Source organism: Schistocerca americana, chromosome 4 (assembly GCF_021461395.2).
Source record: "Schistocerca americana isolate TAMUIC-IGC-003095 chromosome 4, iqSchAmer2.1, whole genome shotgun sequence".
NCBI lineage: Eukaryota > Metazoa > Arthropoda > Insecta > Orthoptera > Acrididae > Schistocerca > Schistocerca americana.
Window position 1 is genome coordinate 475,447,352 of NC_060122.1, and position 18,895 is coordinate 475,466,246.

Consider the following 18,895-nt stretch of genomic DNA (forward strand, 5'->3'; position numbering starts at 1 on the left):
CCTTAGTGGAAGGTCGTAAACAAAATGCAAAATAAACGCTTTATACAAACAGTACTCGCTGCTGCTGGTGCTCTCGCTCTGGCTGTCACAAGACAAGTGTGCAAATTTACCAATGCGTGAAGATTCATAACGAAATTCAGTTAAAAGTCATTCAGTGCCGCACTTAAGCCATTTCAGTTATTGACAGAAGCGGAAAAAGTAGGCAGTAACAAGTATTAAATCCTACATGAGTTTCAGATTGACATTCACAGGGCGCCGGTACAGAATAAAGGAAGCAAGAAAACGTATAGAGGGCGCGAGGATTTCTTAAAATTGCTTTACTGACAGTCTATCTGCCTCCATCGAGATTAGAACCGAAAACAAACCAGACCTCCCTTGCAGTAGCAAACAACTCTCACTAGCGTACAACACAGGCAAACAGTCCTCTATTATTACCGCAGACATGAATACGCCGGCGATTTCCCAATGAAAATGGCAAAATGATCTGCAGTTGTTGATGCATAGAGCTTTCTGGACTCAAAAACATGAATTTTCTACCTTTATGTCACCGCTTATGTGACAATAATACGGGATGTTTATCGAAATAACAAAATACTGTTATTAGCGATTAATTTTAGTAGGATAATTCTGCATTATCGCAGGAAATAAACGGTTACATAACTGCCAAACGTATTCTACAATGTTTCGAATTCTCCATTAGACTCGCCACAGCCAGAAAATGTTCATTAGCGGAAATGTTTCTTAAGCTAGCTAGCAATGGGAATGCTGGCACTTTTAAAACGCGGTGGCATTAATACTTGGATGTGAATTGCCACGTGTTTCATCTTTCATTTATATCTTATATTTACGTGTTATGTTTAACACACTAATCAACATTAATATAGTCTTCCATGATTGAAAACAGTCTGACAAACTTCGGATGGTTTGTCAATTTCACGCCTGTGCATAGTATGTTGGTAGCAGTTCGTAGTCTTGCCTATTATGCTGTGTTGCAGACTTTAAAGCTGTGCGGATCAGTATAACGAAAAGGCGAGGGGTCCTGCTCGTTTTGTCAACGACTGTACACCTTACGCATTACACGGCGTATATCGAGAGCAATGGCGGAGATCGGTTTCACTTAATTTAGGTGATAAAATTTAAGCGGCTGAACAGACTTTCATGAAACGTAGCTAATAATTTATAACGATCCCGATTAAACCAACTTTCAAATAAAAAAAAACCTATATTAAAATCGGACGTCTCGTTTGGGTGCTACGGTGTGACAAACAGATGCACACAGATACACAGGTTAAACTTAGAACTACCCTCTGTTTGCGTCGGGGATTGAAACGTGCCCAAATCGACTGTTGGTGACGCGACTGTAGACTGGAAATGCGAAGCAACAGCCACACCTAAGGCAAGGCTAACCACACGTCATGTACTGACAGATAGGTACAGTTGAGCACTGCGGAGGATGGTGGAAAAAATTGCGTGGAACCAGTGAAAGGACTCGCACTGTCAGCGGCAAACGCTGTGCGTAGGGTGTTAAAGAAAATGTGATACAACGGTCTAGTAGCTCCTCACAAGCCACACATTTCTGTAGTCACTGCTAAGTGATGCTTGAGGTGGTGTTAAGACCGAGACCACAGAACAATGGATTACTGGGAAAGAGTGATTTGTAGTGGTGGATCACCCTGTACCCTGTGACAATACGATGGAAGAGTCTGGGATTGGCGAATGCATGCAAAGCTTTATCTGCCATACTGTATAGCGTCGACATTGAAGTATGGACGAAGTTGTGCTACATAATGGGGGCGGTTTTCGTGCGTAGGTGTGGTTTACCTATAGTGCTTAAGAAAACGTAAGGATATTAACACATTTTCTACAGCATGCGTACTGCGTGCAGTTGAGGAACATTCGGAAACGATGATTGTTTGGTGTCTACATGACAATGCACCCTGCCGTAAAGGAGTATCTATGAGACAATGATTTGTGGACAGTAACTTTCCTGAAATGGACTGCCCTGCTCACAGTCCAGATCAGAATCTAATGTAACACCTGTGCTTTCAGTTAGAAAGTGAGCTTCGCTTCAGGCTCTAGCGTCCAACTTCTCTACCTTACCTGGTTCCGGCTCTTGACATACCTCACTAAAAATGTTCCCAGCAGAGTTCGTGCCGTCATTACGGCAAAGGGTGGACGTATCCCACCCAATAACTACTTTTGATTAGATGCGGAAATCTTAGCACAGTTGCGGTCGTGCGGTTCCTTCCGCCCCTTTACGACGAACCTGCACCTACCTGTGAACATTGTCTCAGCAGATCATCAGTAGGGAAGCCGGACGAAACCTACTGTACTTCGACGTGAACCAGGCTGCAATTAAAGTCACTAATCTACGATTCGGGAGAAAGTTTTCACACGAAAAGAATGGTTGGAAATTTTGTCCTTAATTAATATATTCTGAAACTTAAGTGAACAAGTATCACTGCCAAGCCCGTGCTAGTCACTCACAATCCCTTTCACTCACGTCAGCAAGTTTATGGTGTTGCATTTCCCGAAAACGTAATAGCTACAAAAATATGGATTTTTTTATTGAGAATGCTGGACAAATATTAAATCTGTCGGTACCTAATGGAGTCACAGTTTTTAGCCTCTGACCTGCTCAATACGCCACGCGGAATTTATGTCTTTTCTCATCACAAGATTCATTTAAAAATTCCGAAATTTCTGCACATCCATCGGAATAATTATGCCGTCACTTTACAACACTTTTGATGTATGAAACACTGCTAGATCCGGCAACTTATCATTTCCATCGGAACTACTACCACGCAGGTCCTAACTGTTTCATGGTTAGGCTCCGACTCCGCTCTAGAATACTCTACCAGCAAAGAAAGGCGCGCGAAGAATATTGCTTTACCATTGGTCAGTTTACTCAACAGCCAATAGCAAAACAACATCTCCCGCGTCAGTTCCCGCTTTTCATCAATAACCAATTGCAAAATAGTAAACCTAACGACTGCCCTTTTTACTGATGTAATTATCTAATATGATGAAGTTTTGTTTATCCATAAAGTTATTTACTATTGTTATCTATACCTGAATTAACTGTCCCTTATCATAAACTTACTTTACAACCCCATTCTACAAAAATCCCCTTTGTCCACATCCACACTTCTTCCAAATGTTCCCACACTAAATCCCACTACATAACTTGTTAAACAATTACACTCACGTATCATTCATACTGCTAAAACACATTTATAACATTCTACATACACAACAAGACATAACAACACTTCATGAAAATACTAGAACAGTTTATGAAAAGCATTCTATTACTTTAGTGCACTCTAGTGGGCACAATCGGAAACTAAATCACAGTCCCCTATCCAATACCGTCCTCTATCGGCTGATGCTAAAACTACACGCGCACACAGTCACCATCTGTCACTATCCAGCTCTGAGACACATCTCCCACTTAACCTCCTCCAAGGCAGGATCGGTAAACGGCGCTACGCCTCACAGTGAATTGAATACCTGAATTATGTGTTTAAACGAGAAGCAAATCCTACGTGCCTTAGGGTTCAGACCATCGCAGCAAGTACGCTGACTCTCAATCAATAGTTTTCCTACCATACGCTAATAGCGAATCGGATAGAACAGTGAGAATTTTAAGAAATTTAAACACCAAGACCGTCTTCCGTCCCCCAGGTAAGTTTCATGCTGTTTCGCGCTCTGTTAAAGATGATGTGGGTCGAAGGGAATTGGTGTTCTTATAAGATACCAAGGCACTCTGGCAAATTATACATCGGAAATGTTGACAGCAGGTGTGTGAAACATCGCCACCACACAAGTTTACAACAATCCAAAAAAATGAGCGGTAGCAGAGCGCTGCGTAGCCGACGGACAAGCAATGTAGTTTTACAAGACACAGGTGGTTGCTCCCGCTTCTCGAACTGGGACTGTGTCCTGAAGAAATTTTTAAATGAGGCTGGCTGATGATCCTATTAATAGGAACAAAGGCTATCTCCAGAGTAAGACGGCGAAACCGGTTCTAATCCACTAAAACGTGATGTTCCCAACAGGTAGACTAATTGGACAATTATTCACGGCAGCGATACAGCGTCTTTGCTTGTTATCACCCCCGGCGGCGCCGCTAATCTATTTTGGAGCGGGGTACACTGAACACACTTCGTACAAGCGCTGAGCACTCTCTCCTCGCCAATGCAGGATGTCCCAGCAGGAATGGCCAGTATACAGGGATATGACACGAAAGATTGTCAGTAGCATAAAAGGCCAGTAAAGATGGGCTCTAAAATCCATATCTTAAGAGCTGTGAGCATTTACTTGAAACATCTCTTCTACAGAACAAGTACTCATAAGTATTAAGGCATGTATTTTAAAGTCCACGTTTATTTGACAGTTGTTTCTTGTTTTGATCCATGCTACCTTCTCCCAAAATATGGAAAGGAAAGAGCATGCAGTAGAAGAAACATGTTTGACAGCGTTGTTGTTGTTGTTGTGGTCTTCAGTCCAAAGACTGGTCTGAGGCAGCTCTCCATGCTAGTCTATCCTGTGCAAGCCTCTTCATCTCCGGGTGCTTACTGCAACTTACATCTTTTTGAATCTGCTTAGTGTATTCATCTCTTGGTCTCCCTCTAAGATTTTTACCCTCCACGCTTTCCTCTAGTACTAAATCGGTGAACTCTTAATGTCTCAGGTCGTGTCCTACCAACCGATTCTTTCTTCTAATCAAGTTGTGCTGCAAATTCATCTTCTCCCCAAATCTGTACAGTACGATCTACTCATCTAATCTTCAGCATTGTTCTGTAGCACCACATTTCAAAACCTTTTTTCCTCCTCTCGTCTAAACTGTTTAAAGTCCATTTTTCACTTCCATACATGGTTACACTCCATGCAAATACTTTCAGAAAAGACTTCCTGACACATCTATACTCCATGTTAACCAATTTCGCATATTCAGGAACGCTTTCCTTGGCAAAGCCAGCCTACATTTTACATCCTTTCAACTTCAACCATCCTCAGTTATTCTGCTGACCAAATAGCAGAACTAATCTACTACTTTAAGTGTCTCATTTCCTAACCTAATTCCTTCAGCATCACCTGATTTAATTCTATTGCATTCTATTATCCTCGTTTAGCTGTCGTTGATGTTCATTTTATATCTTCCCTTCAAGACACTGTTCGTTCCATTCAACTGTTCTTCCAAGTCCTTTGCCGTCTCTGACAGAATTGCAATGTCATCGGCAAACCTCAAGATTTTTGTTTCTTCTCCCTAGATTTTAATTCCTACTCCAAAATTTTTAGTTTCCTTTCCTGTTTGTTCATTGTTCAGATTGAATAAATTCAGGTATAGGCTACCACCCTGTCTCACTCCCTTCCCCACCATTGCTTCCCTTTCATGTCCCTCGACTCTTATAACTGCCATCCGGTTTCTGTACAAATTGTAAATGACTCTTCGCTCCCTGTATTTTACAGCAGCAACTTCTAGAATTCTAAAGAGAGTATTCCAGTCAACACTGTCAAAACCTTTCTCTAAGTCTACAAAACGCTATAAACGCAAGTTTGTCTTTTCTTAACCTATCTCCTATGAGAAGTTGTGGGGTCAGTATTGCCTTGCGTGTTGCTACATTTCTCCGGAATCCAAGCTGACCTTCCCGAGGTCGGCTTCTACCAGTTTTTCCTTTCGTCGGTAAAGAATTCGCGTTAGTATTTTGCACCTGTGACTTATTATACTGATAGTTCGGTAATTTTCACATCTGTCAACGCCTGCTTTCTTTGGGATTGGAATTATTATATTCTTCTTCAAGTCAGGGTATTTCGCCTGTCTCATACATTTTGCTCACCAGATGGTAGAGTTTTGTCATGACTGGCTCCCCCAAAGCTATCAGTAGTTCTAACAGAATGTCGTCTGCACTCTGGGTTTTGTTTCTACTTAGGTCTTTAAGTGAAAATCTTCACGCAGTATCATGTCCCCCATCTGATCTTCATCTGTGCCCTCTTCCATTTCCACAATATTGCACCAAGTACATCACCCTTGTATAGGCCCTCGATATACTCCATCCACTTTTCGGTTTTCCCTTCTTCGTTTAGGACTGGTTTACGATCTGAGCTCTTGATATTCGTACAGATGGTTCTCTTTTCTCCAAAGTCTCTTTAATTTTTCTGTTTGTGGCATCTGTCCTACTCCTAGTTATATATGCTTCTACATCCTTACATTTATCCTCTACCCATTCCCGTTTAGTCAATCTGAAGTTCCCGTTGATCCCATTCTTGAGATGTTTGTATTCATTTTCGCCTGCTTCATTTACTGCATATTTATATTTTTTTCCTTTCCTCGTTTAAAATCAGTATTTCTTGTGTTACCCAAGGACTTTTTCTAGCCCTCGCCTTTTTATCTACTTGATCCTCTGCTGCCTTCACTATTAAAAAAAAATGGATCAAATGGCTCTGAGCACTATGGGACTTAACCTCATAGGTCATCAGTCCCCTAGAACTTAGAACTACTTAAACCTAACTAACCTAAGGACATCACACACATCCAAGCCCGAGGCAGGATTCGAACCTGCGACCGTAGCGGTCGCGCGGTTCTAGACTGTAGCGCCTAGAACCACCGGGCCACTCCGGCCGGCTCACTATTCCATCTCTCGAAGCTATCCATTCTTCTTCTATTGTATTACTTTCCTCTGTTCTTGTCAATCGTTACCAGAAGAAACAAAATTGGTATTCTATGGATCTGAGGGTATCATCTTTCACATGGGAGATATGATACTGCGCGAAGAATTTTACAGAGCACTTAAAGACCTAAGTCAAATGGAATAGTTTTGTCATGGGTGGCTCTTCCAAGGCTATCAGTAGTTCTAACGGCATGTTGTCTACTCCCGGAGCCTTAATTTGACATTCAACGCTCCGACCCACAGAACATCAATTTTGTCTCTCCTCCTGAGTCGTCCCCGCCCGGATATCCGAATGGGGGCTATTTTACCTCCAGAATATATTATCCAAGAGGACGCCATCATCATTTAACCATACAGTAAAGCTGCATGTCCTCAGGAAAAAGTACGGCTGTAGTTTCCCCTTGCTTTCAGCCGTTTGCATTATCAGCACAGCAAGGCTGTTTTAGTTGGTGTTACAAGGCCAGATCAATCAATCATCCAGACTGTTGCCCCAGCAACTACTGAAAAGGCTGCTGCCTCTCTTCAGGAACCACACGTTTGTCTGGCCTCTCAACAGATACCCCTCCGTTGTTGCTGCACCTAAGGTACGGCTATCTGCATCGCTCAGGCACGCAAGCCTACTTATTAACTCAAGGTCGATGGTTCAGGGGTGGTGGTGTGGGGGATGTTTCACAGTACTGAAGATGAATATGCGCTCATAGCTCTTTGAACTTTAGACTCATGTTTACTAGACTTTTTTGCTTCGAATGATCGTTCCTGTTATACCCCTCAATGTTGAACATTCCTACAGGTATGTCATGGTGGGTGACCTATCCCCAGTGTAGCATCAGGCCGGCGAGAGTCCGCAAAAGCAGGGTATCATCAGAAGATGATGCCCAGGTGGACCGTCCAAATACTGTATCACCTTGACTGGAAGATCCGGCTGTAAACCCAGGAAGAGTATCACAACTTGTGATAAACAGTGCAAAGAAACGTCCAACAGGTAAATTCAGCGGAGCTCTCTGTCGTAGGAATGGAATGGTCAGTGTTACTTCAAAACTCCTCCAGTGACAAGCCAGCAAACGGAGAGCATCAAAGCCAGCATGCCTCGTCATCGTCAGACGATGCTGTACCATCATGATTACGAACGGTATGAAGTGATCAGACACCTGGAAGTGGATTTGCTGTCCGTGAAATTTTTAGGTTCGCACAGGGTATAGTCCTATGACAGTGATACTTGCGGTGGATCAGACAGATAGAGGTGAACCGTACACAGAAACGAGCGAGCCCTATAACAGCCGTTGTGACCAGTGGAAGGAATGATAGCCATCTTTTTCGCATAATTATATCCAGGGCTCAAGTCAGCGTTATAGACCATCTTCAGTTCTTTATGTGAACTATTTAGGAGTCAATCTGAGAAGGCTGTTTCGAGGTGATGCCGTCTTTTACCGTCTTGTAAAACCCTCATAAGAGCAAAACGAACTACAAAGTGATTTAGAAAATCCATCTGCATAGTGCGAAGGGTGGCAATCGACCTTGTACAATAAAAAAGTTTGTGTTACTATATATGGGCACTAGAAGATTTCCGTTATATTTCTTCACTTTCATAGTCTCCTCTGTTGTCGCCTTCTCCACCGAATATTGTCTCGCATCTCTTCACTGTTGCCTGTCACATAAAACTTTACCTGTCATCGCTTTCATCAACAGCCATCATGGTTCAAATGGCTCTGAGCACTATGGGACTTAACATCTATGGTCATCAATCCCCTAGAGCTTAGAACTACTTAAACCTAACTAACCTAAGGACATCACACAACACCCAGTCATCACGAGGCAGAGAAAATCCCTGACCCCGCCGGGAGTCGAACCCGGGAAACCGGGCGTGGGAAGCGAGAACGCTACCGCACGACCACGAGCTGCGGACAACAGCCATCATCCTGTCAGCGTTGCATTCACTACTAGTCATTGCTTTATCTATTGTAACCTTCACTGTCATTCATTGTCTAGCCTGTCTTTGGCCATGCCGCCTGTCATTGCGCTGTCCATCATCTTCTTCGCTATTATTTATCTTCACGCATGCCGTCGCCTTCGCTGCCATTTATCGCCCTCCTCTTTTCGTCTTTGCCTATTATACAGGGTAAAAGTGCAGCTACTGTGATCATTGGTACATTAATATGTACCCACCTCAGTGTTTTGGTTATTTTTCCTTTGCCTCTAACAGTCTTCCTGCAAACATGTTACATAATTCACAACTTGCATGGTCGTAATTGCACCATTGAGTGGACTCTCCCTGTTAGTATTGACCGGCCGTTTTGTGTCTACTCCTCCACACTTCACCACTTGACCTGCTTCCCAGGGGAAAATACATTACTGGCCATTAAAAATGCTACACCACGAAGATGACGTGCTACAGACGCGAAATTTAACCGACAGTAAGAAGATGCCGTGATATGCAAATGATTAGCTTTTCAGAGCATTCACACAAGGATGGCGCCGGTGGTGACACCTACAACGTGCTGACATGAGGAAAGTTTCCATCCGATTTCTCATACACAAACAGCAGTTGACCGGCATTGCCTGGTGAAACGTTGTTGTGATGCCTCGTGTAAGGAGGGAAAATGTGTACCATCACGTTTCCGACTTTGATAAAGGTCGGATTGTAGCCTATCGCGACTGCGGTTTATCGTATCGCGATATTGCTGCCCGCGTTGGTCGAGATCCAATGACTGTTAGCTGAATATGGAATCGGTGGGTTCAAAATGGTCCAAATGGCTCTGAGCACTATGGGACTCAACATCTGTGGTCATTAGTCTCCTAGAACTTAATACTACTTAAATCTAACTAACCTAAGGACATCACACACACCCATGCCCGAGGCACGATTCGAACCTGCGACCGTAGCGGTCACGTGGTTCCAGACTGAAGCGCCTGGAACCGGACGGCCACACCGGCCGGCCTGGAATCGGTGGGTAATACGGAACGCCGTGCTGGATCCCAACGGCCTCGTATCAATAGCAGTCGAGATGACAGGTATCTCATTCGCATGGCTGTAACGGATCGTGCAGCCACGTCTCGATCCCTGAGCCAACATATGGGGACGTTTGCAAGACAATAACCATCTGCACGAACAGTTCGACGACGTTTGCAGCAACATGGACTATCAGCACGGAGACCATGGCTGCGGCTACCCTTGACGCTGCATTACAGACAAGATCACCTGCGATGGTGTACTCAACGACGAACCTGGGTGCACGAATGGCAAAACGTCATTTTCTCGGATGAATCCAGGTTATGTTTGCATCATCATGATGGTCGCATCCGTGTTTGGCGACATCGCGGTGAACGCACATTGGAAGCGTGTATTCGTCATCGCCATACTGGCGTACGGTGTGCGGTGTGGGGTGCCGTTGGTTACACGTCTCAGTCATCTCTTCTTCGCATTGACTTCACTTTGAACAGTGGACGTTTCATTTCAGATGTGTTACGACCCGAGGCTCTACCCTTCATTCGATCCCTGCGAAACCCTACATTTCAGCAGGACAATGCACGACCGCATGTTGCAGGTCCCGTACGGGCCTTTCTGGATACAGAAAATGTTCGACTGCTGCTCTGGCCAGCACAGACTCCAGATCTCTCACCAATTGAAAACGTCCGGTCATTGACGGCCGAGCAACTGGCTCGTCACAATACGCCAGTCATTACCCTTCATGAACTGTGGTATCGTTTTGAAGCTGCATGGGCAGCTGTACTTGTACACGCCATCCAAGCTCTGTTTCACTCAATGTCCAGGCGTATGAAGTCCGTTATTACGGCCAGAGGTGGTTGTTCTGGGTACTGATTTCTCAGGATCTATGCACCCAAATTGCGTGAAAATGTAATCACATGTCAGTTCTAGTATAATATATTTGTCCAATGAATACCCGTTTATCATCTGCATGTCTTCTTGGTGTAGCAATTTTAATGGCCAGTAGTGTAAAAAATAATAGCTTTCTCTTGGTACATTACGATACTAACCAACCTAAAAATATATTATAGCCATAATTATTAGAGTGCAACTGAAGTAAATGCTGATTTAACGTTGTTAGTGCACTGTCTTCTGGCAGCAATATAACTATCTGCACTAATATCCCTATCGCCATTGCTAAGAGGCAGTCAAATGGAAACGAGACAGACGGGAGAAAGGTAAGTCAAGTGTTGATTATGTCAAAAATAAACGTCATAACTGTTAATACATTTATCCTACTGTGAGATAAGACGGTCAGTGACTTCAAGGAAAAATGTTTACAGTTGCCCACAACACCATTATTTACTCAGGTGCGATCCTCTTCATCCAAAGCAAGTCAACGACCACGAATGCTTTTCTTCAGGGCTCAAAAATATATACGTCTCTTGGGGAGAGATGGGTAAGGTCGTCCTAACTAATCTTCTGCAGCGTAGTCTATGCAATATGCACTCAGATCTGGGAAAATCATGATGACACTTTTCTTTGACTGCGAGGGCCAGCTGCCCTTTTAAGATTCTGGAACTCGGAGCCACTATTACCGTAGAGAGGTAAGTGGATACTTTGTAAAACGTTACGTGCGCCATCGAACCCATTCGGCCGGGAATGTTGACGAACGGCATCATAGTGTTGCAGGATAATGTCCGTTCACATGTTGGCGCCAAATTTGTTCCGCGTACACTGCCTAAGATACTATGGGAACCCCTTACACAACCTCTAAACGATTTCCACAACTGATAATACATACATGCCACTGTGACACAACGTCTCCTAAAGACATATTCATGGCTGTCAATTGGCTTCGGATGAAGAGGTGGAACGTCTGCGTACAATCAAGGTTTCTCGGGCAACTGCAAAACGTTTTCGACGAAGGCGCTGACATTCTTGTCTCACAGTGGGATAAATGTATTAAAAGTCATGGAAATTACCTTCGAAATAATAAACAGTTTGTCTACTTCTTCCATTGCTGACACTGCATATCTTGACAGGATAACCGGGCCTGCCGGAGTGGCCGTGCAGTTCTAGGCGCTACAGTCTGGAGCCGAGCGACCGCTACTGTCGCAGGTTCGAATCCTGCCTCGGGCATGGATGTGTGTGATGTCCTTAAGTTAGTTAGGTTTAATTAGTTCTAAGTTCTAGGCGACTGATGACCTCAGAAGTTAAGTCGCATAGTGCTCAGAGCCATTTGAACCATTAGCCAGGATAACCGAACCTATTTCCGAGAAAGTCATTCCCCATCCTCGGACGATCTCTAAGATTCAGTTGAAAGGAAAGGAGGGCATCCATCATCGTGACGGATCCTTCTTTCAATTAAAAGCTCGTTGGAATGTTTTCCGACAGTCTATATTTTAGAATGTACCTTTGCAATAGTTCTATCGACAATTTCCTCTGTTTCTGGATCCATTACAAATTCTACCGAGACGATTTTCATGAGTAAAACGCCGAAATTTTGTATAAGCAGACCTAAAATACAAAATTAGATTTCCTGAAATTCTGCATTTGAGAAAACTCACAAGTCACTTTTTCCTGTTAAAGTTCTCGTAATCAGTCAACTGACATGCCTCCAGGACAATATGGTGAATGTTTCCACTACCGTCGATTATGTCAGAGAGTGATTTCTGATAGGACTTATGCAGCCTCTGGCAGATGCGGCTAATGCGTTTCTCATGCAGTGAGAGCATATTGCTATAGTGGCGGTAGGGGCAATACACTATGCGTCCGACAGCCATCCCTTAGCGGACGGGCGACATTGACTGATGACACCAGAGACAGCTGACGCAAGGTGGCCACATGTGTCTGACCTCAAAGGCAAGCCAATATACGCATTAAAGCATAAGGAAGATATACCGAAATGAAAGCAGGTGGTACATTTGCGTGTTCAACAATATGGATGCTGTTCTTTCCTATCTAACGAAAATACATCGCTAATCATACAATGAAGCGCCAAAGATACTGCTGCAGCCATGCGCATTCAAATACAGAGAGATGTAAACAGGCAGAATACGGCGCTGAGGTAGCAAACGTCTATATAAGACAACAAGTGTCTGGCGCAGTTGTTACATCGGTTACTGCTGCCACAATGGCAAGTTATCCAGATTTACTGCGCCATCCATCCCGCTGGAGGTTCGAGTCCTCCCTCGGGCTTGGGTGTGTGTGTTGTTCTTAGCATAAGTTAGTTAAAGTTATTTAAGTAAAGTTTGTCTAAGGACCGATGACCTAAGCAGTTTGGCCCCTTAGGAATTCACACACACATTCAAACTTTAAGTGAGTTTGAACGTGGTGTTATAGTTAGCGCACGAGCGATGAGCACAGTAGCTCCGAGGTAGCGATGAAGTGGGGATTTTCAAGAGTGTACCGTGAATATGAGGAATCCAGGAAAACCCCCCGACGTCGCTACGACCGGAAAAATATGCTGCAAGAACGGGACCAACGCTTACTGAAGAGAATGGTTCAATGTGACAGAAGTGCAACCTTTCCGCAAATTGCAGCAGATTTCAGTGCTGGGCCATCAATAAGTGTCAGTGAGCGAATCACTCAACGAAACATCATCGATATGGGCATTCGGAGCCCAGAGCTCACTCGTTTATCCTTGATGACTGCACGGCACAAAGCTTTACGTATCGCCTGCGCCCGTCAACACCGACATTGGACTGTTGATGACTGGAAACACGTTGCCTGATCGGACGAGTCTCCTTTCAAATTGTATCGAGTGGATGGACCTCATGAATCCATGGATCCAGCATGTCAGCAGGGGACTGTTCAAGCTGGTGGAGGCTCTGTAATGATGAGGGGCGTGTGCAGTTGGAGTGATGTGGGACCTCTGATGCATCTAGATACGGCTCTGACGGGTGACACGTACGTAAGCATCCTGTCTGACAACGTTCATCCATTCATGTCCATAGAGCAATCCGAAGCACTTGGGCAACTCTAGCAGAACAATGCGATAGTCCAAACGTCTAGAATTGGTACAGAGTGGCTCCAGGAACACTCTTCTGAATTGAAACACTACCGCTGGCCACCAAACTCCCGAGACATGAACATTATTGAGCATGTCTGTGATACTTTGCAACGTACTTTCACTGATTTATGGACAGTCCTGCAGGATTCATGGTGTCAATTCGCTTTAACGCAACTTCAGGCATAAGTCGAGTCGATACTATGTCGTGTAGCGTGCTCGCAGGGACCCTACACGATTTTAGGCAGATGTACCAGTTTTTTTGGCTCTTCAGTGTAGAGCATAATGAAGATGAAGCGTTATTCTCTAAATGCTAATTTTTCATTAAAATTTGTTCTTAGCTGCCATATAGAAACTGGGATACCGTCTGCTAACAAACGAGTCGTAACTATTTTTGTACCTCATCAGTAGACATCCACATCCACGACTCCCATATAAATACTTATTGTTGCGTCATAGTTCTGGCCGGGTAAACAGATGGCTCTCGTGACGACTCAGAAAACGTCGTCACAAGGATGCCACTGCATGACACCTAAGTAACCAGGTGTCACGTTGCAAGATCACGCATTCAGTATGCTGTTTAACAAGCTGACCTTGCGGAAGTCGCCAGGTACTGTGTGGTGTCACCGCCAGACACCACACTTGCTAGGTGGTAGCCTTTAAATCGGCCGCGGTCCGCTAGTATGCGTCGGACCCGCGTGTCGCCACTGTCAGTGATTGCAGACCGAGCGCCGCCACACGGCAGGTCTAGAGAGATTTCCTAGCACTCGCCCAAGTTGTACAGCCGACTTTGCTAGCGATGCTACACTGACAAATACGCTCTCATTTGCCGAGACGATAGTTAGCATAGCCTTCAGCTACGTCATTTGCTACGACCTAGCAAGGCGCCATTACCAGTTATATTGAGATTATATTAATGTATCAATTATGGATTAAAGTTAAATATTCCAAGATCTTCGTACTTTATTTGAAATTCTCAAGACATTGTCCTGTTCCAGACCTCACGCCAGTCTGCGTGAGCTAAACGCGTGCCTTTCGGCTACCTCCGAGTGGCTTGGCTGTCTTGCCAAGTCACTACATACTGCTCTTCAAAGGGGAAGTTGTGACTCCTTTACAGTACCGTTAGGGTTGTGAAATACAGATATTACATAAGGACTGGACTAATGATAACATGGTTCAACGTTCGGGCCTCGCAGCTGCATGCATGTTCTAAGGGACATTGCATCGAACTATACAGACCCTGCCGTACACAGACGCTGCACTAATGTATTTCATGTCAACGTAAATACATCCTGACGAGAAATAAATAAGTCTGTCCCTGCATGGCAATCACATAACTGTGCGAGCACTGTGAGAAGCAGACGCTGGGAGGTACAGTTTCTGGGTTGTTCTTGGAAGCGTGCTTGGATACATTTCGTAAAGAAGAAAGGACGTTGCTTTGCCACCGCCGTCAGCTTATGCGAGTCCACAATTTGTGCAACTCCGGGTGAAGAAAAATCGGCCAAAGCCGACGCCATAATCTGAACCTCGGGATTAGGCACTAAGCGGACCAAATTACCGAGCCTGCGGAAGACAGAGACGCAAAACGACACTTGCGTGAAAGGTGCTGCAAATGGGCGAACGAGGTCGCATACAGTTGGCCAGGGCGTTCGTGATTCTGGTTGAACTCAAACCATGCCGCCACCACATGGGTTTGACGTAGGAAATAATGCGTTAGCAACAGAGATATCCCGCCAGAGAGGAGTTTGTAAGGCCCAGTGGCGTGCTTCGAGTCTTGAACAACTTCCTACAAAACGGCGCTGCTGGACGACAAGACAGCGTTATCAACCGGATCGACGGTACACCTCTCGTGGCAGTGCAGCAAGAAATGCTTCAGGTAATTCTCCCACCTTTGCGTAGACTCATCGAGACCGACCAACGGCGTCGGGGAGGTGGGGCCAGAGAAAGATACTGCACAACGGTCGCTTGGCCCACCGACGCTGGGGCGAGGGCGCGAAGCAAATCCGCAGTATGGTTCACTAGCGCCTGCATCTACACTGCTGATGCTGTTCCTTCTGTAGGCACAACTGTCCCTGCCGGCACTGCAAAGCTTCCTGGCGTATGGTGGTGCATAATTAACATTAGCAGAAGGGAAACAATAAATAGGAGCGTAATAGACGTAAGACAACCACTTCAGTATTCGCAGAGGTGTGACAACGTCATCACTCTGCACTGTCGGTACGGGAAATTCACTGGTCCATGGTGACTCAATATTAACCAGTGTACAGAACCCCGTGAGTGGAAAGGAAAACTCCTAGTGCGAGGAAATCTACGAGAAGTAGGAAGTCCGAAACCTCGTAGGCACGCACTCCAGGATGAACTCGGTACGCCCGTCGACTGAGCAGTTGGCAACAACACGCGGCACGAAGTGCAAGACGAGGTCCGCAGTAGTCGAACTCAGCGTAAGCACTCGCCCGCCAGACTCCTGCTGCCTGTAGGTAAACATCTCTGTGCTCTGTTAGCAGGTCTGCCCATAACATTCATCCCGTGTGACCTCCATGGTGTATTTCCGAACTATTCAACTGCGCTACGCACGTCAGCTCATCTACTTCATAACGATGTCCGCTGGGGGGGATACTAAACTCTTCATATCTGAAATGTTTATCGTCTACGTTTCACTCCCTCACCTTCGTTCTTTGTTCCTTTCTTTTCTTCCAGTATCCTTTCGTCTTTTTACTATATTTCTTCTTTCTGTCTTCAGACTTTTTAGCTACCTTGCCTTGGAATCCTTCCATTTTTTATACTTTTTGTCCGAAAGGCTTCTCTGTTATATCTATCCACTGTTTTTATATTTTCATTCAGTAAGCCCTTTCTTACTTCGTTCATCAAACTTGTTGTGGGCTTCTTACCCCCAAATATTTGAAAATAGTACTAGTTAATCCACTGTCTTGCATTCGAAATAAATGTCCGGAAACATGAGTCTTCTTTTTCTCATTACGTTTGGAATATTTTCTACATTTTGGTATATTTCGTCATTACTTCGTAATTTCCAACCTTCTGTTATGTGTTGTGATCCTAATATTTTCATTATTAATCCCCTTTCTAGTACTTATAATTTATCTAAATTATAGTTTAACGCCAGGCATTCGCTTGTATATAGGCATTCTGGCTTCACTAATACCTTCTAATGCCTCATTTTTTGCTTTTTTGGATAGGCACTCTTTATTGTAGAGCTCTTTGGTGATACCGTATGCTCCCCCCATTTCATGAAAACTTTCCTCTATTGCAGATTCTTCCAAAGCATTTTATTGGATTATTTGCCCTGGATATTTTAATTTTTGTATTCTGTCTATTTGGTCAGTATCTGTTTTCAGGAAAAGCTGAGTTCAATACGTTTTTCGTTCCAAATTGTCACTATTTCCTCTCACACATTATTAAAAAGAATAGGGGATAAGCCGTTACCTTGTCGTACACTGTTTTTATTTTGAGAGGCTGTGGAATTTCTCACACAAATTTTACTTTATAGGCTGTATCTGAAAGTGTTTCACGAATTAGGTTTACCAGTTGAGACCTTAAACCAAATTCTTGAATTATTTTATTTATAGTTTCTCTGTCAACAGAATAAAAAGCCTTTTTGAAATTCTTAAATGTAACTACAATGTTGTTTAAAATAAGTAATCTGTGGCGAATTGCAGACTTGAGATTAAATATTTCCTAAAACCACCTTGATATTCACCTAAATGACTCTGTTGGGTCGTTTCTATTCTGCTTAATGAAATGTTGGGAAATACGTTATATGCTACTGTCAGCAACGAGATTGCTCTGTAGTTGTTTACATTCTCGTTATTACCTGTTTTGTGGAGAGAATTTATCAAGGCCAGTTTCCATTCCTCTGGAATTTTTTTCTGTTTTCCAGATTTCTTCAAAGAGTAAATTTAGCTCCTTGGCGATATTTGGCAAGAAAGACTTCAAAAGCTCAGCTGAACAGAATTCCCTCCACTAGATTTTCTGTTTTTGAGGGTTTTAATTTTAATTAGCTCCTCAATTTCATCTGTAGTTGGTAGTAAGTCACTTTAATTTTATTTTATATTCATCAACATCTCATTTCCAGAAATCTTTTTTTGCTATAGACAGTCTACATTTTAAATCGTCTCTGCTTGTGTTAACATTAGTAACTTTGCTTCCCAAACAACGAAATTCATCTCTACTCTTAGTATTTCATTTCCTAACCCAATTTTCTCAATAACGTCTATTTTAATATGACTGTATTTTATTACCTTTGTTTTGCTATTGTTAAAGCCTTTTCAATACAGGATCCATTCTATTCAAATCGCATTGCAAGTAAATTGCTGTCTCTGACAGACTTATAATGCAATCCGCAAAACCCAAAGTTTTTGTTTCTTCTCCTCGAACATTAATCATCCATCCAAATATCTCCTTGGTTTTGTTGATTGCTTGCTCAACGTACCGATTGAATAACACGAGCATAGGCTTCAATCATGTCGCACTCTCAATTACCGGTTCCCTTTCGCCTCTCTCGATTTTTAGCCCAATAGTCTGGTGCCTGTAAAAGTAATAGAGAAGTTTCATCCTCTTATTTCCATACCTCTATAAATAATGCTGTCTTTTTTTTTTATCCACCATGACTCATTAAACTAACAGTTGAGTAATATTCCCAGCTGTCATGCGGCATCTCGTTTGCAGTCGCTTACCATTGATAACTGCTGGATGACCATTCAAGGACGTGTGCTTCCAGTCATGTGGCACGTGGATGTTGTAAGAATTTGATGAAGTTCAATACGGCCTTGAGTGGGCGAGTCATTATTGCCCGAGAAGCAAATTACTCAAAATGTTTGGGAACGAGGCTCACGACGTTGTCTGTCATTTGTATCTGTAGAATTCAAGGGCAAGGTAGGTTTAACAATTCATCTGTGCTTGTTGGACTTAGTTGGTGAGGGTTAGACTATAACAACAGGGCTATACACTGTGCCATACTGTTCCTCATACTATCTGTGTTATATTGTTTTAGGTTAAAGTCAACCACCAATTTTGTTTAAAGAGTTTACTGGCTCCAATGTGGATAACGTATATGCCTAAAATACACTACTGGCCATTAAAATTGCTACACCAGAAAGAAATGCAGATGATAAACGGTTATTCATTGGACAAATATATTATACTAGAACTGACATGTGATTATATTTTCACGCAACTTGGGTGCATAGATCCTGAGAAATCAGTACCCAGAACAACCACCTCCGGCTGTAATAACGGCCTTGATACGCCTGGGCATTGAGTCAAACA